The 13,238-nt window shown below is 42.3% G+C and overlaps 2 long non-coding RNA genes across 2 annotated transcripts; one reads left to right on the top strand and one right to left on the bottom strand.

Moving 5' to 3' along the window:
• Window positions 1-503: 503 nt before the first annotated feature.
• LOC145522980 (uncharacterized) lies at window positions 504-3,906 on the bottom strand. The gene is made up of 2 exons (XR_014066286.1): window positions 2,427-3,906; window positions 504-1,347 (listed from the first exon to the last, which is right to left on the bottom strand). It is a non-coding gene; the product is annotated as an uncharacterized LOC145522980 (long non-coding RNA).
• Window positions 3,907-4,034: 128 nt separating this feature from the next.
• LOC145522974 (uncharacterized) lies at window positions 4,035-11,187 on the top strand. Its single transcript, XR_014066280.1, has 7 exons — window positions 4,035-4,286; window positions 5,428-8,716; window positions 8,923-9,694; window positions 10,004-10,073; window positions 10,416-10,516; window positions 10,621-10,651; window positions 10,963-11,187. It is a non-coding gene; the product is annotated as an uncharacterized LOC145522974 (long non-coding RNA).
• The last annotated feature ends 2,051 nt before the right edge of the window (window positions 11,188-13,238 follow it).

Below are 13,238 nucleotides of genomic sequence, written 5' to 3'. Positions count from 1 at the left end.
ATGGATTCTTTTCTCTCTCTTTTTTTTTATTATTTATTTATTTGGCTGTGCTGGGTCTTAGTTGCATCATGTGGGATCTAGTTCCCTGACCAGGGATCAAACCTAAGCCCCCTGCATTGGGAGCACACAGTCTTAGCCACTGGACCACCAGGGGAGTCCCTGGATTCTTTTTATTAATTTTTATTGGAGTATAATTGCTTTACAACGTTGTGTTAGTTTCTGCTCTACAGCAAAGTGAATCAGCTACATGTTTACATATATATGCCCTCTTTTTTGGATTTCCTTCCCATGTAGTTAGCTCACCACTGAGCACTGAGAAGGGTTTCCCCTGTCATACAATAGTTTATTACCCATTTTGCACACAGTGTAATAGTGTATATATGTCAATTCATCCCACCCAGTTCATCCCACCCTCCCGCCCCTCTTTCTCCCTTGGTATCCATACGTACGTTCTCTACATTTGTGTCCCTATTTCTGCTTTGCAAATAAGACCATCTATACCATTTTTCTAGGTTCCACTGTATTTCTCTTTCTTACTTCATCCTGTATGACAGTCTGTATGTCCAGTCACATCTCTGCAAATGTCACAATTTTGTTCCTTTAAGATGTCTGCTTTTCTGGGGAAGATAAGAGGAGAATGTTTCCCTTACTCTTCAGCCTAGTGAGGTTCAGTGCCTGAGAGAGAGAGAGAGAGAGGCTCTGGCTGCCTCTTCCCAACAATAGCTTGGGGAAGGCCGATGACACAGCCATTTTTAGTTTCTGTAACTTGTTTTTGCTAGAATTGCCCACAGTTCTCTGTGAGGTAACTATGTGTCTGGTGGATTTCAGTGGTTGATTTTAGATTTTCTCCGGGTACATTTTTAGCTGTCCAAAATCCCCTAGAAAACAATGACCTCTCTTTTGCATAATGGAGCTCTGAGCTGCATCATCTCTGTGGGTTTTTCCTACTGTGGGAGTTGGCTGCTGTGCTGAGAGGAGGGAGCCGAACTTTTGTGCAGTCATCATTCCAGAGATCATCTTGGGGAAGGTGGGCAGCAGGAGGGCGCTGGGAACTGCAAATTTCTTGAGTCTTTAGAAAACAAGAAAGTTGTTCTCGGTGGTGGGGGTTGGGTGGGGAATCCGGACTTCCCTGGTGGTTCAGACAGTAAAGCGTCTGCCTACAATGCGGCAGACCCGGATTCAATCCCTCAGTCGGGAAGATCCCCTGGAGAAGGAAATGGCAACCCACTCCAGTACTCTTGCCTGGAAAATTCCATAAACGGAGGAGCCTGGTAGGTTACAGTCCATGGGGTCGCAAAGAGACACGACTGAGCGACTTCACTTTATTGCTGACCAGCATTTCCAAAACTGTCTCTGGCAACAAAGGATTAGATAAATAGCACAAGCTTAGAGGAAATACAAAAAAAGAGGTGTGTGGGGGGGTTCCCAAGTATCCCTGAAGACTCACTCAGACTGGCCTCTGAACCTTAGACCCAGAAAGGAAAGGCCTCAGAAATTTCTTTTTGACTAAGCCCCACTGGCCTTATTAAAAAGGAGGTGGAGCAGATTCTAGCATTCTTTGGGAGGTTTCTGGCCTGACGTGATTCTGGAGGATTAGGTCACAGAAACTCTAGAGGCCTGATTCTAAATTTTTGCTACTTTAGTCCTTTTCAGTGCCCCACCTCCTTGGAGCTACAGCCATGAGGCCTAAAATCTTCCATGTTCCCTTCTCATCTGTTTACTGCATTTTATAGAATCTGCATCATCATTCCTTTCCTCTAAGCTCCTCATTTTACACACAAGAAAATTACCACTGAGAAGCTATTTGGGTTAGTACCCAAGATCACACGCTGTCAAGAGAGTAACTGCCAGAACCAAGAGCCTATTTTTAGCCTGGGCATTTTGCGGGTGCGGTGGGAGCACAAGGTGACCCATCAGCTGAAATGGATTAGCCCTCTTATACCTGTGCCCTTAGGCCCAAATAAAGACCAGATTTCAGACTAAGGTAGAGGGGAATAAACAGGGTTTTGAGACCAGCTGCCTTAGGATGTTATAAAGTAAAACGAACATGAACGGAGGGCCAGAGAAAAGATGCCTTGAAGAAAATTTAGTTTTGTGTTCAAGAGAGCCTTGGTTCAAAAGAATTGAGAGAAAGGCTCGTTATCAAGTGTATTATCTATCTCCTCACCAAAGAAAATGGCAAATTTAGGCCATCTTGTTTAAATTACCTTCCAGAAAAAAAGAGACTCACCCTATCAAGAAGAAGAAAAAGGAATTAGAATATTTTGGAGACCTCTAATTTTGTGAAGCAAAAGCTAGGAGAGATGAGGGCAGTAAACCTTCAGCCCTAAATAGTAAAAAGGGGTCAGTGTTCATAACCTCTAAAATATTTTTTACGTACCAACTGGGGGAAAAAAGGTAAGAATTGTCTCTTTGGCAAGCCATACCTCCCACCGAAGTTTCCTGACTGCTGAGCTTCATTCAAATCTCTTTCCCCAAATTCAGGGGGAATTAGCCACAATACAACACAGCCATTCTCACAGTATAAGGAAAATGCTACATCTATGTGCAAGGAGAATGGAAATGACTAGTTAGCTATGCTGACAACTACTTCAAGTATTTCAGGGCTCTTACTTCAGTAGCTCCAGAGTGGGAGAGAGATCGCAAACGAGGCCCTAGGTCTCCCATCCCCACCAAGCCCTAGAGAAGGGCAGTCGAGGAGATTGACAGAAGCCCTGGGAGAAGAGGGGTTAGTGCTAAGAGGGAGTGGAAGAGAAAGGCAGGTGCCATGAGGTTGGAATTCTTGGATTCAAGAGTAACTTCTGGTACTAATTAGCTGTGTCTGATTTTTAGCAAATCCCAAACTCCCCAGGCCCCCAAATCCCCATTGTAAAATGAGGTGACCCAACTCAGTTTTTCCTCCTTCCAGTCCTAGAAATCTACTAAAATTTTTCCAGTGCCTGAGCAAATATCAAAACTGCGTACGAGGGGAACCATCAGCATCTCAGTAATATTCCACTCCTACACGGAGAAAGATTGATTAAACAAGTACAGCTTCACCAACATCACTTTAATGCAACTGCTTAAACTAGCCCTGTTTAATGGGGGGGTGGGTTGGTGGTGGTGGTGGTGAAGTTATGAGGTTGGCACAGAGTACAGAACCCTCACTTGCTAAAGGCCCCCAAGCCTGCTCCCTCACCCTTTCACAACCAGTGCCGTTTGTAGGAACCAAAGGGGTTTTAAAAATACAGATTAGAGATTTTAAAAGGCCATCCTAACCTATACGGTGCCAATAGACTCCTTTTAACCCTTTTGGAATGTACTGCCTAAACATCTGCACACGTTCTAGAATCAAAAACCCTGGAGGTGAGAGAGGGCCAGAGAGTGGGTGTCACCCTGTCCTGGGGTCTAGGTTTTAAATCACCATGTGCCCTGGAGCGCTCCATTTTATCTCACCACCACTCTCCTCAAAAACAAAACCAAACACCCCCTTCCAAAAAACAAACAAAAACAGGCAGCTGTGTTAGGTCAATCTATGAGAGCCTTCTGTTTCAAGCAATCTAGATTAACAACATCCGGTGACGACAAACACTCAAGGGCTGTTACAATAAACAATTTAAAGAGGAAGGATGATGTGCAAGAATTTTTAGTTAATGGATGACTTTGCGGTAATGAGGGAATGGCAAAAGACGGAGGACGAGAAGGAAAGGCCCATCAGGGCTGAAAATGAAGACAGCATGCCTGGGAAGACAAGAGGAGACCAAGAGTGGCAAAAAGTTGGAGGGGCGGCCAAAAAACCCCCCCAAGGGACAGCTGCCACCCTCCCCCACGCATTTCTCTAGGCTAGGCATCTGCATTGGGGAAGGGGCGCGCATGCGCAGCGGCGCGCTGCGGCAACAGCCACCGCCCCCGGAGGCGGCCGGGACCGGTTGGAGCCGGTTAGAACCGGCAACACCGCCCGCGAGCCGACGCCTCACAAAGGGGGCGGCTCACAGCCAGCATATCCCTGCGCCGTGCCGGCGTGGGGTGTGGGGATCGAGCCCCACCCCCACCCCGGACTCACTGGCCGAGGGTTGTGGAGGTTGTACTTACCCCGCTCGGCCTCTCCCTGGTTTCTTGTCGCCGCAGTCTCTTTAGCTGCGTGGAAAGCGTGTCCGGAAGCCACTGGCGCCATTTTCTTTTCTAAATCCTGAGCCCTCGCCCGCGAGACAGGTCCCCCTCGCCGCCGCGAGAACTGAGGCTTCTTTTCAAACATCGGAGACGCAGCAGTTCTCCTTTCCTGGTGCTTTCCTCGGATTTCTCTTTTGGTAGGACACAGGACGTGTTTTAAAAAAGGACTTCTGGTTAACCTGCAGAAAGAAAAGGCTTTGGGTTTGGAAAAAAGTTATTTCCCTTTGGGGTCTACTTTGTAAAGTTTTAAGGGACTCAAACTGGAGATAATGCAAAATTTGTGGGGGGGAAAAAAAAACCTAGTAAACCCTTAAGTAAAGGTTCACAACATTTTAGAACACATCTTTTTCCCGAGTGGCAGCCGAAGGTCTCTCTGTCTTTGACGATGAAACCGTTGGCTTTTCCGGATACTTGAAACAGCACACGTTTGGAAAGAACAAAAAGCCCAGGGTATGTCTAAACAGGCAACCAAAAGTGTAGGGGTCGGATACTTGAAACAGCACACGTTTGGAAAGAACAAAAAGTCCAGGGTATGTCTAAACAGGCAACCAAAAGTGTAGGGGTCTAGCTGATGTTTAGTAAATACAAAATCAACAACAAAAGCCTGAAGCATGCCAAGTAACACAAGCCCACCCTAATGCCTTGATTTGAATCTAAGCCTTTTAAGATGGGTCCAGCACTATTGCAGGGGACAACAGTAAACGGTGACTGTTGAGATACTTTCCGGAAGTGGATTTCTACAATTAGTAGAATAATGGAGTGGATAACCCGGAGTAACTATTTTACGAATAAAAGGCCAAATGAGCCGGGTGAGGTATAAAGCTCAAAACCACCTCGCAGGACCTGAGACCTTTTTTTTGGGGGGGGGTAGGGGCTCCCAAAACTACGGCTTCTAAAATGGCTGCGGTCTGTAATTGTGAGGCTGAAGTTCGGTTACATAATGGAAAGGAAGGCCGTCAGGAAAGGCCTTCCTTCCAAAACCACTGACTTGCACTCAGTGTACTCCAAGGAAACACGAAAAGTATTTTAAAAGCTACTAGAAACATTCCCAAGTAACGACACTTAGTTTTTATGAGCTATTCGATGTTTATTTAAATATGATTTTCATTGTTTTTGCCCAAATTTTCAGCTCAAATCTACTTGCTAATAAGTTCTAAATATCTGGGTACAGGGCTTGCAAGCAAGTTGCATAAACTGTTAGGAAAAGTCCAGAAAGTCTTGTAAATGAGATTCTATTTTTACCTCTTCAGAGGAACTATTTTTGCTTTCCTCACAAAGGCGGCGGAGGGGTATTGAATACCGGAGGCGTGAGCTGTACTTGTTCTATAAATACACCACTGCGGACTGAGCGGCAGGCATTGAGGCAGCGAGCGCAGAGGCGGCTTTAAGGGAGGAGATGCTGCTTGAGGAACCTGCAGATAAGTTTTTCTATTGAGAGAGATAGGAATTAGTGTATTTCTGTAGGGATTGTAAGTAGTGAGAATACGGAGATACTGCTTTGCATTTCTTAGATAAATTTTAGGGAAAAAAACATGAAGACTTACTTGAAGGAGTAGTTGGAGAAAGGAAGAGGGAAGAAAAAAGATAATTTTAAAACCTGATGGAGGTTAAGAGCTGAAATTTTTTCATGGAGTGGAAAATTTTTTAAGAGAATTATTGAGCTAGGACTGCAAAGTCTGTTGTTTTTTTTTTAAAGCCTTAAGTTGAAGGGCAACCTTTTACTTTAACATTAGAACGTTGGGTTACGTAAATCGAACCTAAACGTTTTAAGAGGTTGAGTTGTAGATGATTAATATATTATAAAGGCCATCCTAAGATTTAGCTGAAGGTTTCAGAAATAATGCCTTCAAATTCATGGCGCAGTAAAAATGGCGTCATTTGAAGCCTACTTGATCTTAAATTAAGGCTTTGGCTAAAGTTGACGGAAATATTAGGTAGGAATGGTAGGAAAGAAAATTGGAAGTTTGAAGTGGAAAATTCGGAAGACAGAAGTACAGGAAGGTGAAGAAAAAGCTAGAGAAGATAGAGATACACGTTTTAGAAGACAAAACCTGAGCCTAGGAAGTAGGCAGAGGAAAAAGACAAATCTAGGAGAAAATTGAAAATAACGGGCGAGTGCTTAAGATAGAATGAAAAGCAAGCTATTGGACGCAAACATACAAGATAGACGTCCAAAAATTTAGAAGATAGTTCAAAGTCAGTAATGTTGGATAAATGACAGGAACAAAAGCTAAGGAAATCTTTATAGCCAATGAGAATTTATTGTAAAAGCCCATCAACTTAATTCTGGTGGTGCAGAAGTTAGATCTCAGAAGATGAGAATTTTTTTTAAAACTACTGTAGACCAAGACCAACTTGGAAGAATATCCGGGAACTAGAAGGAAAGTCAGTTTAAAATTTCAGGAAAAAGTTATTAAAGGGACTGAAGTAATTTAAAAGCTAAGAATATTTCGAAGAGTTAAAAATTTGAAAGGCCTAAAATGCGGTAGCGTAGTTTCCTTTGGAAAATGTAAAGGACTTTATATAAATGAATTAAATTGAAGAGCAAGAATAACCATCGAGTTATTGGACTTTGAGCTAAGATGAATGGTTAAATCCTGAGGACTAGGCGCTAATTAACAGCTGACGCAGGTGCTACACAGAAGTGGATTCAGTGAAGCTAGGAAGACAGGAGCGGCAGACAGGATTCCAGGAGCCAGTGTTCGGTGAAATCTAGGACTGAGGAGCCAGCGGCAGTTCGTGAAGATAGGCAAGAGAAGCCCGGGAGCCAGTGCGACTTGGTGAAGGAAGCTAGGAAGAAGGAGCGAGCCCTAACGATTTGTGGAGGTGAAGCTAGGAGAGGATACCAGGAAGGAGGAAGCCAGTGCGATGTGGTGATGAAGCTAGCGTGCGGCTTGGCTTGGCAACCACGCGGAGGCGGCGAGCAGGCGGAGTGGAGGATAGATAGAGGATCCTAGAGAAGCAGCCCAGTGTGCAAGCCCCGCAGGGAGAGCCAGTGGTGTGGTAAAAACCCGTGAGGTCGGCACTATCGTGGGTTTTTTTTTTTCTTCTGTAATTCAGTATGGTAATACCTCTTAAATTTCTTAACAGTAATGGGGGAGTTGTGTACTTAAGCATAAAGGGTTTTATTACGGGGATATAGGCCGGTTTTCGGGTGTCGTAGGTTTCTCTTTTTCAGGCCTATTTTCTCATGCATCTTGTCTGGAGCTTTTGAGGGCAGACTTCAAGGCCCGGAGGAATGGTAGATGGCAAGTGTTTTTGTTTTTAACCAATATGAGGGATATCCTGAATTTGATAGAACAACTGTGAAACAACTTCAGCAAGCTTTGTAAACAGTTTTTATATTCAGTTTGGGGGTAATGAAGCATTTCAGCATTTCAGTTTTGTGAGTAGAGGGCCTACTTTTCTTTCCTCACCCTGTATTTTAAAAGTTTTCTAAATATGTAGTTTCGGTGTATAATTCGGGGGGGGCAGTTTTTTCTGGGGGGGGCAAAATATGTTTTGAGTTCTTTTCCCTTTAGGTCTGTCTAGAATTCCAAAGGCAAATGACTCAAGGTAACAGGCGAAAAGAAAATCCAGTATCAGGATAATCAGAACACCGCAGGTTTACAGTTTATAGAAACTCTAGCACAAGCAGCTTTCACTTTGAGGTCTGTGGCGCAGCTGTCCATTGGAGAAATGGCTGGTAGTTTATTCTTTTTTTCCCACCCCTTAATTACATATTTTTAAAGTACGTGACTGGTTATTTTTACTGAAGTATCTTGGGGTGGTGTGAACAGGGAAGGGGGGGAGAAACTGTTTTGTTCTAAGATTTTCCACAGATTCTATAGTACTATTGACAAACTGAGTTAGAGAAGGATTGTACTACTACGCTGTTTGGCACCAACACCTTCAGGGATTGGAGCAGCTTTTTTCCTTGGAAGAGTATTCCCAGTGAAGCTGAAATGTACAGCACAGTGCAGCTTTGGTTCATATTCAGTCATCTCAGGAGAACTTCAGAAGAGCTTGACTAGGCCAGATGTTGAAGTTAAGTTTTCAAATAACGACTTTTAAGATACCTTTATTAAAGGGGAGGGGCAAATTTTGGCAATTTGTAGTTGGCAGTGGCTTGTGATGATTGGGATGGGGGGTTGGGTTTAGGTAATTGTTTAGTTTTTGATTACAGATAACTCATGCCAGAGAACTTAAATACTTAAGATGGAAAAACTAAAGAAATCTCAACTTCCAAGTTGGCAAGTAACTCGCAATCCTCTGGTTCTGTTTTGCCCCAATTTTTGAATTTAATAGATGGGGAAGTTCATGAAGATTCACTCGATTTAAAAGAGTAGGGCTTGGGGAAGGAAAATGACTGGGGGTTGGTCTAGCCCTCTGTGCTGACTTAAATAAAAACTTGGGGAATTTTTTTAAAATGGTAAAGTTGTTTGGATATAGTAGTGTGTGGTTCTCTCTTGGAATTTTTTTCAGGTGATTTAATAAAACTTAATACTACTATAGGAGCTTCAGAGCAAAGGAGGTGGCTTAATGATCCTGAAGGGATTTCTTCTGATGGTAGCTTTTGTATTATCAAGTAAGATTCTTTTTTCGGCTGTATATAAGCAAGATTGTTCGGTTTATTTTTTTCTTTTTTAGCGTAGGAAAAGTTTGTTGTTAAGGTATGCTTCAAAATTATTGTAAATTGTATTTTGAATTTACATCTAAGTATTGTAAATCATAACTGATAAAAGGGGGTGGGCTTTTGTTGATGAGGGAGGGGAAACCTTTTTTTTTCTGTAGACTTTTTTCAGATAACATCTTCTGAGTCATAACCAGCCTGGCAATCTGATGGCCTAGATGGAGAGGGGAACAGCTCCTTGGTGAATGATAAGTAAAGGCAGAAAAGATTGTATTTCATACCTACATTGGGGAAAAAGCATAACCCTGAGATCCTTACTACTGATGAACACATTGTCTGCACATGCAAAAAAAAAAAGGCAAATGAAAACTACCAATCTTTAAAGTTAATGGAATCTACTACTATAAAGTTATGGCTTATCAAGCTGTATCCACAAAAATAATGAATCGATGAAAAATAAAATGATGAAAAATAACGATGCAGTGAAGATCAAATGTCCATCTCAATACTGCTTTTACAAAAGCAGAATTTAAAAAGCGAAATGAAATGAAAATAGTGCTACATATTAATCCTGGAAAAAAAGAAGCTGAAATAATTGAAATGAGTGGGATCAAGTGAATTGAGGAAGAGGCTGTGCTGTTTGCCAATCTTTCGTTTGCCTCAGACAGGTTTTTCTTCATTATCAGAAGAGTTGCTTCATTTCATCTGGGATCAGAAAACAGCAGGCAGCTGTTAACAGATAAGTTTAACTTGCATCTGCAGTATTGCATGTTAGGAATAAGTGCTTACCTTTGTGAAGAGCTGTGGAAGTCCTAGGTCCCTTACCTAAGGGATTCCAGGATTGTGAGGCATCATCCCATCCAGCCTTTTAAAATTAGACAGGACACCGTTCCTGTGGGCTTCGATGATGGGACAGCACATTTCATTCAAGAGGCAAGTAATTCCTTAAAGCCTCTAGAGATTAGCAAAGATAATGCTTATAAAACTAAGAACATTTGTTTAGCCTTGAATCTGACAACCCTATTTAAGGGATAGTATTGTACTGTTACGAATTTAGATTTTGTTAATCTTGCTAAAATTTAAATGTTACGTGTATTGTGCAGAAAACCATTAAATCATTCAAAATAAAAGTATTTTATTTTTAGAGAATGTATGCTTTTAGGAAGCTGTCTCCTTATTTAAATAAAACATTGTGTAGTTAGTATTGGGGCAATCTTGGGGGGGTTTCTTCTCATCTTTCAGAAATTTTGTCTGCGAACACTCTTTAATGGACAAGATCAGGAAATGAGCAGAAGAACGAATTTAACTTAAGGCAGGAAAAAATTTTATCCTTCGTAAAAGTGATGAGCATTTAATAATTCCAGGCATATGACAATAGAGGCCCTCTAAATAAGGAATAAATACCTCTTAGACAGGTGGGAGATTATGATCAGAAGAACAGGTAACTTAACACCTACAATGTTTACAGAAAGTCAGGAGTCTGTCTAGTGGTTAAACTAGAGTAATGGAATATACTGTCGACATTTCCAGTTTGCATGTTAACTTTGCTTACAGTCATCTCATCTGATGTTAGCCAGTGTTCACACTATTGGCCTTTTTAGATACCTGGTGGGGGAGAGTTGGGTTTTTTTTTTTAAAGAATTTTCCTTTGCAGAGGCTTCATTTCATCCTTCGTGAAGCTTTTCAGGATTTTGACTTGCATATAAACGCTTGGCTCTGCCTTCTGTTCTCCTAGGGAGTGTGTCAGACCTTGCAGTGAGTTTATCGGCATATTTAAGTATAAACATTTTTCCCCCTGATTTTGGAGGGAAGGGAGGAGGAGAGGGTGGGGTTTACTTGTTTTAGCTTTTTTTTTACAGACTACACAGAATGCAGTTGTCTTGACCTCAGGTCTGTCTGTTCTGTTGGCAAGTAATACAGTACTGTTCTGATCCGCTGCTATTAGAATGCATTGTGAAACGACTGGAGTATGAGTCAAAGTTGTGTTTCCCCCAATGCTTGGAGTGGAGTAGTGATTGTTAAAGGAAAATCCAGCTGAGTGATAAAAGGCTGAGTGTTGAGGAAATTTCTGCAGCTTTTTAAGCATTCGTGTTTGTGATTGGAGCAGAGTCCCTTATGCTGTGCATTTTTTAGGTAAAATGCTTTTTGTTCACTTCTGGTAAGGGGGTGGGGAGGGCACTGAAGCCTTTAGTCTTTTCCAGATGCACCTTTAAAATCAGTGACAAGAAATAATTCCAAACGAGCAGCAGTCTTCAAGAAATTTAACTGGCAAGTGGAAATGTTTACCAACAGTTCAGTGGTCTTAGTGCATTTGTCTTTGTTTGGGTGTCTCTCTCTCCTCCCCTGGTCTTAATTTTATATACAGGAACATTCAGAACAACAGACGTATGCGAAAGGCCAGAGAAGCCAGACCCAGTAAGGAAAAATAGCTTATTTACTTTTAAAATAATAAACCAAACATTGCATTTTAAATGTGGGGATTGGGAACCACTAGTTCTTTCAGATGGTATTCTTCAGACTAGAAGGAGCTTCCAGTTGAATTCACCAGTGGACAAAATGAGGACAACAGGTGAACAAGCTTTTTCTATATCTACATACCAAGTCAGATCTGTTATGAATAAACAATTGAGTGTTAAATGACCTCTCAGCTTTACGCTGGAGTCAACAGCATGAGCAAGTTGTTCGTTGGCCTGGGGGTGGAGGGGTGAGGTGGGCGCTAAGCCTTTTTTTTAAGATTTTTCAGGTACCCCTCACTAAAGGCACCAAAGGCTTAAAGTAGGACAACCATGGAGCCTTCCTGTGGCAAGAGAGACAACAAAGCGCTATTAACTAAGGTCAATCAAAATGGTGTCAACCTCACAACCCCATCTTCTGTTAGAAATGAGGACTTGACTCAACCCCCTTGGCAGACAATGCACTGAGGCTTTTTCGCTGGGGGAGCGAGCATTCAAAGGAATGCTTGAATACCTTGTATATATATCCCTGTGCTTGTCCTAATATTTAATTTAGCTGTTTTCATAGCAGCTCAAACCTCAAGTGATGCTTGAAGGGGAGGGAAAGGGGGAAAGCGGGCAACCACTTTTCCCTAGCTTTTCCAGAAGCCTGTTAAAAAGCAAGGTCTCCCCACAAGTGACTTCTCTGCCACATCGCCACCCTGTGCCTTTGGCCTAGCGCAGACCCTTCACCCCTCACCTCGATGCTGCTGGTAGCTTGGATCCTTGTGGGCATGATCCATAATCGCTTTTAAGGTAATTGGTGCCAAGGTCTTCCGGTGGGTTGCACTACTAGAAAAGACCATTAGTTTACCTGCAGACAGGTAATGATATTTAGACCACAACTAAAAAGCTCTTAAAATGTTTTAAATGTGTGGCATTATTATCCAATGACTAGAAACACATTTCAACCAGTAAGTGGAGAAACAGCATCTAAGAACTGTCATATTGGGTGGGAGAGTAGAAAGGTGTTTTGGCAGTTGAAGAGGGCTGTTGGGTGGGATTGCAAAAATTCTCTGCTAAGACTTTTTCAGGTGAACATAACAGACTTGACCAAGCTAGCATCTTAGCTGAAGCAGATTCTCCAGTGCTCTTCAGTAGGGTTATTTATAAAGGTTTTTCTTTTCCTGAGAAAACAAAATCTTTTTTGTTTTCTCAGGTTTTGCTTTTTTGCCTTTGTTTATCTTTAAAAAAAAAAAGCAAAAGATGCTGGTGGTTGGCACTCCTGGTCTCCAGGACAGGGTTCAAATCCCTGTGGCGTCTTTGCTTGACTTTTAGCTTTGACTCTCCAGACTCTACATTTTCCTTGTCTTTCAGGTGCTAGGCCCTAGAATTAGGGGAGGTGGAAGATACTAGCGTCAAACCCTGCCTTTGTGTTTACATGGGAATGTAATGTAACTTGCCTTGCCTGTAATTTGCAGGTACTCATGCAATTAGTGTTTGGAGAAGTCTCACTATTTTGAAAACTTGATTACACATATTAATAAAAATCGAAAAAACTTCATTGGTATGATTTATTTACATATATACCAAACTTCTGTTCATGAATAAAAAATGGATGTTTTGTGTGGGTGTTCTGCCCGGTTCTTGTGTAAGTATATGGTTCTGTCATGCAGCCTGATATCCAGGAAGAGCAGGAATCTAGGGAGGAAAGAGGTGAAATGGGTGAGGGACCTGAAAGACACTTGTTTAAAGAAGCCTACTTTCTGCTGTTTAGCAGTTGCCTGTGAGCTGGGCTGGGATGAAGAGAAACAACTGGGGAACATGGGGAGAAGAGGTGTTACCATTGATTCTATCAAAGTAGGGCCAATCTAAGAGCTTTCTGACAATGGGTGACTTGGACACAATCTTTCAGTTGTCAGTTCCCAAGCTACAAGTTGCTTATGTGGTCACGTGTCCTGTGGAATGACCTGTATGTTGTTAAGTTGCCAAGTCGTGTCCCAACACTTTCCAACCCTGTGGACTGCAGCACGCCAGGCTTCTCT

The sequence above is a fragment of the Giraffa tippelskirchi genome, chromosome 10 (genome assembly GCF_054371585.1).
Source record: "Giraffa tippelskirchi isolate mGirTip1 chromosome 10, T2T-mGirTip1v1.2.pri, whole genome shotgun sequence".
In the NCBI taxonomy this organism is placed as follows: domain Eukaryota; kingdom Metazoa; phylum Chordata; class Mammalia; order Artiodactyla; family Giraffidae; genus Giraffa; species Giraffa tippelskirchi.
The sequence above is the reverse complement of the archived record's forward strand: the minus strand, read 5'-3'. Positions and strand labels throughout refer to the sequence as shown.